The following is an 11,121-nucleotide window of genomic DNA, read 5'->3' on the forward strand; positions in this document are numbered from 1 at the left end:
AAAACCCTCGCTGACCAACCCTGACTACCTCTTCTATACCCTCCTCTTGCCCTCTCCCAGCCACTCTGGACTTTGGTCTGGTCCTCACCAGACCCACCTGCTAGTGCCCACCTGGGAGCTTCTGCATGAATGGCACCCTCTGCCTCAGTTTCCTTCACACTCACTGCATGTCTGTGTCCTCCTTTTGATTCACAGCTTAGCTTATGTATCACTTCACAGAGAATTTCCCTTGACAGCCTCATCTAAAGTCTTTACTCTGCATTCCCTCACCTTATTTTGATTCCCTGTGTAGCTCTTATATACTGATTTCTTTCATTTCCTCTCTCTCTTCATTTCTTGTCTGTAACCCCCACCAGAATGCAAGATTCCCTTGTCAACCCCTGAATCTTCAGCTTCTAGAAAAAAAAAGCCGTACACAGTCAATGTCCAATACATATTTGTTGAAGAAATGAGAGTGTGAATGATTAGTGTACCAGATAGGGCACATCTACTACATTGACTTTTGCTTGTACCCAAACCCTCCTGGTCCTGACTGGATAATGTTAGGCTTTGCATGTCGTGGTAATGAGCCCAGCTCTGAGGTCTCGGAGCCACTGAATAAAAAGCCTAACTCTCGGGGCAGATTTGTGAACATGTGTGAAATCAAGCATGAAAAAGAAACCAAGACTTTCTTACATGGGTCTAATTTGTAAAGATAACTGCTAAGAAACTAGAATAGGTTGGAAGGAAACATCAGGATCAGACAATTCCCCATTTGCTCTCAACACCATTAGCTCTCTGTCTGTTAAAATGCCATCACTGATAGAGGCAGCCAGAGCCAGAAAATTTGGGCTCAACTTTTATAAATTAACACTGTGAGTGCCCTGTGTTCTTGTGGTGGTTATGAACTGTACTGGTATTGGCCAAATTTGGTAACAAATTTGATGACAGGTGAGAGGGATGAATGAACCCTTCCTTTGTTACTGAAGTCACTGTCCTGAACAAAACTCCAATATGATTCCTATTGAGTCAAATATTTTAGTCAGCAGGTTATTAAGTACCTACCATGTTGCAACCGTTTTCCTAGGCATTTGGACAAAAATAACATTTGATTCTCACCCTATCCCCATAAGTTTACCCATTCTACAGATGCACTGACTTCATCCCAGAGTGGTCAAGTCACTTCTCAAGGTCACGTGGAAGTTGGGACCCTGGAGTTGGATGGGGTTGGAACCTGGACTTAGCTATTAAGCTCTCACTTCCCTTGCTTGCCCCAACCTTCTGGTCATAATTTGACATGTTGTTTAGACCTGCCAGTAGGATTATAATTCTTGATGTAAACTACTCATTTTGCATTATGATGCGGACAGCAACTTCTAGAGCATCCAGTCATTGGAGAGCAGCCTCGAGAGACCAATTACCTCTAGGGACAATGATGTTTAAGAATTTTTGGATACACAAAACTGAAGACCATATTTCATGAACACCCTGCAAGGGAGCCCCAGGTGCTCGGCTCTAGTGGCTTCCCACTCTCCTGAAGTGACATTATTTTTGTACCTGCACTGTAGGTTTCATTGCAGGGGGAAGGCGGTGGTATGGGTGGATTAGCAGTCAATGAATGTGTGCTCATGTGGAGTAAACTTCACTCATATTTCCCATGTAAATCAGTCTCACAGTTAAAAACAAAACAAAAAAAAAGAGATGAGGGATTTTAGTGAATATTTTAAAAAATAATGCTTTCAGGGTTGCCTGGGTGGCTCAGTTGGTTAAGCATCCAACTTCGGCTCACGTCATGAGCTCATGGTTAGTGGGTTTGTGCCCCACATCAGGCTCCGTGCTGACAGCTCAGAGGCTGGAGCCTGCTTCAGATTCTGTGTCCCTCTCTCTCTCCCCCTCCTCCACTCATGCTGCTCTCAAAAATAAACGGACATTTAAAAAGCTTTTTAAATAAAGCTTTCAAAATGCTATTTTCAGCATCTCTCTTGTGAGACTGAAGTAGTGCCATTTCACACGGGTGACGGCAGTGGTGGGGAAGGTGCAGAGAGAGCCCTGTGACTTAGGCAGCTGGCACTGTGATAGGAACAATGGACAAGAGACTGAGATGATCAAGCATTGATCAGGCTCCACCTTCCCCTGGGCCCCCCCACACCCACAGACTCTCCCAGAGAGTTACCGAAGAAAAAGATTTGAGTGTTAAGTCTTTTTAAAGCTATTAATTTTACACTGTATCAACTCCTGTTCTACCTGGCCCTCTGGCAGCTGGCTAAAACTGCATTTTAAAAAGTACACATTCCCCACAACTGCAGAGGAAACCATTTGAAAACAAAGACCTGTCAGCTTACAAACTATAGAGACAACAATCTTCTCTTCACAGTTGCAGAAATACTAATTATCTCACAGGCAGTTTTACGGTTCAAACACTGATAATAAATCATACTTTTAAATAATAGTAACCATGTAGAGAGGATTTTAATGGTAGAAAATATCATTAAATGAGAGAATTTTATTTGAGCACTGCAAAAATGATTTAAGACTTTTTTACACGAGTCACCAAGCACTGTATTCACTAAACTATAGCAAAAAGACCTTTTACTTTTTTTGCTAAAATTTTCATCATTCATTCACCTAAAATGGCCAAGTTCTATATAGAATTGTTTTAAAAGGTGATTCAGTTCAACAAAAGTATATTAAAGTTACTGTGAGGTACTTAGATACAGTATTTGATAATAATAGCATTTTTTTTCCCCTGGAATTTCATTGGCTCCATCTTCTATTTTTAAAAATACTTTTAGAGTAGGAATCAAGCCATGGATTCTGGTGGCCTCAGAAAGGGGGCCAATTTGACTGTCCGTAGACAGAGTGCAGATACGTGACCCTGAGCTCACCAACATTTCCCTCCAAAAACAAAATGTTCACAGGAACTATATTTGTAAACAGAATCACTTTGAGTTGCTCACAGACTACCACAAAATCTATTTGCTGACCCCTAGCATTTCCCAGAGCATGCAGGAAACACCAAGACAGGACACAGGAAAAATGACCCAAGAAATTACTAAAGACCTTGCTCCTTGTTGGGAGTCCAAGGCCCGGCTCCTTTTGGTCTTCCCCAAGCCAGTTACAGAAATCAAAGAATTATTTTAAACAGAGCCATGCAGAAAGAAAAAATAAGCAAGTTACTGATTGAGTGGAGTGGAAATTAACAATGCAAAATGGTTTTTAAAACTAGTGTGAGGAATAAACCTTAAACAGGGTGTTTCTGTTGCAGACAAACTTGCTTAAGTGTTAGCATTTAAATGCTCACACCTCAGCTTTGAACACTCCATTAAGGGGCTGAGGGAGCTCACACCTCTGTCTGTGGGGCCTTTCACTCTTGTTACAGCCCAAGGAAGAGAACCAGAGGAGAGAAGGAGGAAAGGGCGGAGCAGCCACAAAGGGAGCAATGGCAAGGTTGTCTATGGAAAATGTGAGGATCCTGGTTAATGCCTGCTGTCCTGGTGCAGTTATTAACAGCATCTGCTTTCACTCCCCAGAGTATCCTCCTGATTTGGATAATAAATTGTATGGTCACCCAAATAGGGTATAGAATGTCCAAAACAATAATGGCAAGGCAAAAGTCTTTTATATATGTAAGAAAAACGGAAATTGCAACATTTGTTCCTTGGATGGTGTGCTGTGGTTCAGGCATTTCTGTCATTTTCACATGCTAAGGCTAAGTGTTCCTGACTGCATAGTAGCATCAAAGAGTTAAAGAATCCCACAGGGGGATCCTAGAAGCTATGTGGTTGTCATTTCGCAAATGAGAAACTGAGGCTTAAAAAGATTGACTTGCCTAAGGCCACACTGCCAGTTAATGGAGAAGCTGGGAATAGGATTTCAGTCTTCTAACTGTAAATTATACATTTTCAGTGTATTAAATATTTTTAGGAATGTAAATAGTGTTCTCAAATGAAGGAATACAGTTATGATAAATTATACAGACTCCCTTTTCAAGGTCCCAGGGCTCAGAGATCATCAGTAGGAGGGGTTGGGGGATACGGAGGACCAGCACTAGCTCGGGAGTAGGGGTAGGTTCTGTTGTTCACTAATGATCTCAGCTGAGGAGCAGACCAAGCATTCTCTTGGAAGGAGCAAAAGCCAGGCATCAAATTGGCTTCTGGTTTAGCACTTTAATAGCTGATTGATCCTAGTCAAAGTTACTGAATGTCTTTAAAACTTCCATCTCCTTGGGGCGTCTAGGTGGCTCAGTCGGTTAAGTGTCCGACTTCGGCTCAGGTCATGATCTTCAGGTTTATGGGTTTGAGCCCCACGTCAGGCTCTGTGCTGACAGCTCAGAGCCTGGAGCCTGCTTCAGATTTTCTCTCTCTCAAAAGTAAATAAATTAAAAAATTTGTGAAGGTAAAATAAGACTGTATATGAAAGTGTGAGGCCAATGCCTGGCCCACAGTTACACATTTAGAAATGTTCACTATCGTCTTTCTCCATCCTCTCCATCATCATCATCATGATCAGCAACAGCAACGCTTTCCCTTCTCCACTCCTAGCCTGGTATGCTTTGAACAGTCAGCTGATTGCAGAATTCAGCTCACCTCTTTTCTCTTTTGGAAAGCTCTTCCTTAACTTCATCTAGTTCCACAGAGACAGAAATTGTTGCTTTTTAACAGATCAGGACACAGGCTAATATTAAATCATTTGTTCATGATCACACAACCAGTAAGGGGTGGGAGCAGAATTCAAACCTAAGTTCTCTTATCTTTGCCACTTGTCAGTCTCTGGTAAGAAACTGTAGGGTGGAGTGCTGAGATCAAACAGTGAGGAGGTGGAGAGGCAGCTGCGAGCTGGCCCTGCCTAAAGGGTATGTGTGTCAGGAAGGTGACATGAGGCCAACCACTCTCCTGTACCATTCTACAAGTGTTACCCTCATACAATCAAGATTTTTTTTTCTCGGCATAATCAAAGGATATGAGCTTAAAATCTGGAGAAACAGAAGAGATGCTATTTGTCTCCCCAACAGAAAACCTCTGAATAAGACCCGGAAAAGAAAGTCAAGATGAGACAGAAGCACCAGGGCCCCTGAGATAAGTCTGTACACTGAGACATGACCCAACCAAGCAAGAAGACACAGGCACTAAGGAGATGCTGGGCACTCTGTGCATTTCAGACCCTTCAGTCACGTGGAAACCAATGCAGGAACTCAATTTCTCTGTGGTTCATGCTTCCTTGTCCCTTCTTGGGATATTCGGCACTAATTTGGTCACCATTAGGACCCTTCCTGTGAAATGATCCTTTGTATCATCACAATTAGTAGATTTGGAGTGATTTCCAATCACACAATTAGGACTTCCAGTAAGGAGCAGAGAAATTCTACTTATAAAAGCTAATTAGTGAGACACAAGCCAAACAGAGGCCAAACAGAGATCCTTCTCTATTCACACACCTCAGAACACTCACAATGAATAGACCAAGGGTCCTCACATTTCCTGGGACTTCCCAGGGGTTCTCTGGTTATGTCTCCGTGTGACTAGACAGTAACTTCCAACAGTTTGGCAATTGAAGTACATGTTTTGGAGCCAAACAAACCTGAGGTTGAATTTTGTCCCTACCCCTTCCACCTTGGGATGACAGGTCGCTAAGCCATCATTTTGTACATGTAAAGTGGTGGTGATAATTCTAAGCTTGTAATGTATGCACTATACTTAGCTCTGTCTTGGCACATAATCAATGCCCAGTAAATGGCTGCCATCCTCTTCTGCTTACATTCTTGCTGAGAAGTCTTCCAGCTTTGGTAGAAGGACACACCTCCCCATGACTCTCCTACCCCCTTCAGTCACTTCCCTCTTTGGGGTGTATCTGGCTCACCTGTGGCTTTAGGATTAGGTGAACACATAAGGTAACATTCTCTTCCTACTTGTTTGAGGGTCCTTTCCTTGACTATGCCCTGATTATTAATTGTATCAGGTAACTCATGAAAACTATTCATCAAATCTTCAGATTACACCAAGCCAGGCTAAATGGCAAACACATTTAAGTAAAGACTTTGAGCCAAAAACTCCATAGGTTTTCAAAATTAATATAATCTAAAATAGTAGAACATGATCGAGACAAGTATAAGGTCCTTCATTTGAGTCCAAACAAATCCCAGATGCATGAAGATCAGCTGAGGAAAACAAACAAAACAATCTTAGACTTTTTTTAAAAAGTTTATTTATTTTGAGAGAGATAGGAAGGGAGGGGCAGAGAGAGAGGGATAGAGAGAGATCCCAAGCAGGCTCTACACTGTCAGTGCAGAGCCCGATGCGGGGCTTGAACTCACAAACCGTTAGATCATGACCTGTGTTGAAATCAAGAGTTGGACACTTAACCGACTGAGCCACCCAGATGCCCCTACAACCTTAGACTTCTTATTTGAAATTAACCTTAATTTAGTTCATACTGTAATGTTGCTACCAAAAGAATAGATGTAAATTTGCCTAACATATATGGCTTGTAGCCTAGAATGAGGGCCATGGTCCATTCAGTGTTGCTTCATTGGCAAAACCACCAGATCTGGTACAAGGTGACAGATTTCAGCATTTTATCCTCATTTCATGAATAAAAAGATGTAGTAAATTCTGTAACACTAGGGTTGTTCAGGTCTCAGCTAAATGAAGACTTGATTGGGGCATTCACTGCTAAGGAAACTCAAGTATCAGATGGATGTTTAGATCAGATGCCTTTAAGGTCCCTTTCAACCAGAAAGCATGATTCTGGTAATTTGCTGTCTCTTAAGGCCAAGAACCTTCTTATCAGAACACACATTTGATCCCTTTTTAATTTCTCCAGGAAGTGAGCAAATAGATAAAAAGAGTCCAAGGTCACAGATTTAGGTTTCTTTGTTAGAGTAACAAGCTTCCCTGGGTCTGACTAGTCTCATTACCCCCAAGTTCAGTTCTTTCTCAAAGAAAATTGTTTTCCAAAAGGAGGTGCTTTCTAGACCCTGCAGACATCTTAGTCATTTCCTCCTCTGGGCCTGTGTTCAGCTGCCCCTGTCCTTCTGAACACTCCAGCACCCTCTCAGTACCAGTCCATCATCTCTTTCAAAACCTGGCTTCATGCTGGCCTCCTCTAAGAGAACTTCCTGGTTTCCTATATTCTTCTAAGCTTCTCAAGGACTCTCTCTGTAGTACACCCACACTTGCTTACATATCGCCTATGAATCATTCTCCAGTTGTTTTATGTTTCTGTGACTCTCCAACTGAACTCTAAACTCCTAAAGGGCAGTGAACTTCTGTCAATGGAGATAAAAAGGAGAAGAGCTCTGGATTTTCCTAATGATCACAAAACACTGGGCACAAAGCAACCACTGGGGGCCTAAGACCCATCAAACAGCAGTGAAATTCCACTAGGATTAAGGTTAGATGGGGCAATCCAAGTTTCAGAAGATCAGAGACATTCACATTCTGTTCTGAGTAGTTCAACAGTCCTTCCAAATCACCAGGACTGCAGACATAAAAGTTTCATCTAGCCACTAGCTCTAGCTGAACATATCACAGGTTACTTAAAGTGCAATTTATTTTTAATAGAAAAATTGATTCTGGAATGAAACATGAAGTAGTCCTTTTTTTTTTTTTTTTGTAGTAGACTAACCTTTTAAAGAATAGCATTCTTGCCCTAGAGAGGGGCATAAAAGTTTAAAAGGTTATTTTCCACATTACACATAACCCGCATGCTCACCTTTCCTATCTCTTTGCTGGATCTGTGCTCGGGGTGCCTGTGGTGCTAACTCCCTGAAAATATCGGCTCCATTAATACATGATTTACTTCTCTTTACTTGGTGAAGTACAGAGCCTATCTTTCAAAGGAATTTCAAGTTTTTGTAATTCATTACCTACTCCATGAAACATGATGACATGGAATTTTCCCTTCAAAACTAGAATGAGCACAGTAAGTTCACTGCTGAAGAGAGGTCTCTCCTGACCTACCCAGAGGAGTTGGTTGCTCCCTGATGAGAGTTCCTATGGCATTTTTAACTTCTTACTCTCCCTAAAATTATCATGGCTGATCATAAGTATTTTTTTACATGTCTGTCTCATCTACTGCAACTGCCAGTTCCAAGAGAACAAAAATTCTGTCCTAGCCATCTATTTGTAACCTCATATTGTGGGTGCTGTGGTGTGCCATCCAGTTCCCTCTCACAACAAGGCTCCCATTTCTCTAGCTTTTGGGATTGCTGTCTGCTGTCAGCTCACAGCTGAGTCTCTTTTCTGGAAATGCACACAGCTGAACAAAGCTGCCCTGCTTAAGCATTCTCCTTTATCCAATAACTGGTCAATGTGAACACACAAAGGCCCAGCCTTACTGCCTCAGTTTAGGATAACTCTGAAGGTTTTCCCTGCCCCTGGTCTCTGTGCTATCAGCCAAGTCCTCATTTGCAACTGCATCACAGCTCAAATTCTCTCCAGCAATCCTGCCTACCTCTGCTTTCCTTATTCCCTTATAGATATTCCTGGAAGCCCTCCCCCCAAATTTCTTGCACACAAGTCTCCACCTCAGAGTCTGTTTCCCAGAGAACCACATTTAAAGACACCCAAACCCCAGCAGTGTTTATTGCACAGTAGATATTCCCTTAATAGTTGGTCAGAGAATGAGTGAATGAAGTACACAGGAAATTAACAATAACATTACAATATACGTTATGTAATATACTTTACAACATTTCATTCCCACTGCTCTCTCTGCCCCATCCTGTGTAAGGTCTGATCCTTAACAGTTAATGTAGACAATATTCACTGAGCTTCTGTGTGCTAAGTGCTAGTGAGTCAGAGACAATTCAGTCTCTCCTTGACTATCAGCACCCATGGCTGGAAGGATATTGCCTCACATGCAGCACAGCCAGGTTTTATGTTCCTTGCAGATGAAAATACTGTAGTAGTGATTCCATTTACATCTGGAATATAGAATTGCATCCCTAAGCATTTTATATTTACTACTAACTTTTCCTGGGGAGCATCACATGGATACTTTGAGAATCTGAGAATGGAATGACTATGATTCCTTTACCTTTGAAATGGATAACTGATTCCTAGTTTTCTTTTTAGAAAATGATAGGAAGGGGAGAGGACAACAGAATATCCTAAGAATGAAGACTGTATTTAGCACATGGAAGGGCAGAGTAAGCTATTCAATAACTTCCAGGGAAAACATGGTCTGATTAAAGTTGGGAGCTAGAAAAATCCAAAAATCCAAATGTTATAGTCAAGAATTCCTATATGCAGATAAAAGAACATTTTTGAGTCAAAGCAGGCAATTCAGTTTCCAAAACTTTAACGAAGGCATAATTCAGCATGAAAGAAAGTCATAGCCTCGTCAGTGGTGTTAACATATGTGAAGCAAAAATATGGAGATAGAAGGGGGAAAAGTCTGTGTTGAAGCCAGAAAAAGGGGAGCCACAAAAGAGCTATCAATGAAGGAAGGCCTAGTGAAAATCCAGAATTCTCACACCTACCCAGCAGTATTAAGAAGACCATCTTCTGCCACAGGTGTTTATAGAGGTCAAATATGGAGCCTGTACTTCTACCCCTACCTGGTAATAATGAGTGTCCGTTGTTCCCTGAAGTTTTAAATTTGAATTACTTTTGGCACATGATTTGTGTACATTAGACTTTAGACTTCTTTTACTCTGCCAGAATGGTGTCATAAGGAGACTAAAACAGTTTTAAGTAAGATCCACAATCTCATAACAATAAAAATGTCTAAGTTTCTATTAAAAATCTCATATCAAGACCCATAAAGACATGAAACTGAATGAGAAAGACAATCAATGGATGCCAACACCAGGATGAAAGAGATTTTAGAATTACCTGACAAATCGGGGCGCATGGGTGGCTCGGTCGGTTAAGCGTCCGACTTCGGCTCAGGTCATGATCTCACGGTCCGTGAGTTCGAGCCCCGCGTCGGGCTCTGTGCTGACAGCTCAGAGCCTGGAGCCTGTTTCAGATTGTGTCTCCCTCTCTCTGTGACCCTCCCCCGTTCATGCTCTGTCTCTCTCTGTCTCAAAAATAAATAAACGTTAAAAAAAAAATTAAAAAAAAAAAAAGAATTACCTGACAAAGATTTTAAAGCACACATAATAAAATTTTCAGTGAACAATTATGAACACATGTGAAACAAATGAAAGTCTCAGAAAAAAAATGGAATGCCTCACTAAAGAAACAGAATATACATGAAGAACTAGTACAATAACTGAAACTTAGAACTCAATAAATGGGGTTAACAGCAGGATGGAGAGGAGAGAGAAAAGAATCAGTGCACTGGAAGACAGAACAATAGAAATTACCCAATCTCTACAACAGAGAGAAAATAGATGGAAAACAAATTAATAGAGTCTTAGGGACATGTGAAACAATAACAAAAGATCTAATATTTGGGTCATCAGTGTTGCAAAAGTAGAAGAGACAGCAGGGCTGAATAAGTATTCAATAATGATTGAAAACTTCCAAAATTTGTCAAAAGACATAAACCTACAGATTTAAGAAGCAAAATAATTCCCAAACAAGATAAATCCAAGGGAATCTATAAGACACATCATAATCAACTTTCTAAAAACTAAAGACAAAGCAAACTCTTGAAAGTGTTTAGCAATATGTGAGGGAATAGCAATGTGAATGATAGCAGATTCTTATGTGAAAGCATGAAGGCGAGAAGAAAGTGGTGTGACATTTTTCAAGTGTTTAAAGAAAAGAAACCAGGTGATCAAGATGGCAGAGCAGCATGGAGACCCTCAGCTTGTCTCATCCCTGAAACACAGCTAGATCAACACCAAACCATTTTGCACACACAAAGTGATCTGAGGATTAACACAATAATCTGCCTAAATTGAGCCACAGAACTTGGAAGGTACATGGTGTGGAGAGGTGAAGTGGGGGAGAGAAAAGCCACAGAGGGTAGGGAGCTGTTTTTGCAGAGAAAGGACAGAGAAAGGGGGAGAGTACAGCACATCAGGAGAGTACAGGAAAAACAGCCCTCCAAAAGTAGCTGGAGAGAAAGAAAGAGAAAGAGTGAAAACACTTACAGGGGACTGGACAAGAAATCTGTTCCCCAAAACCACTGACAAGAAGAAAGGAGAGGGTTTAAATACCATCAGGATTCTATAAACAGTGGAGCACA

This window comes from Panthera pardus, unplaced genomic scaffold (genome assembly GCF_024362965.1).
Source record: "Panthera pardus isolate Hobbes unplaced genomic scaffold, ASM2436296v1 HiC_scaffold_11, whole genome shotgun sequence".
In the NCBI taxonomy this organism is placed as follows: Eukaryota; Metazoa; Chordata; class Mammalia; order Carnivora; family Felidae; genus Panthera; species Panthera pardus.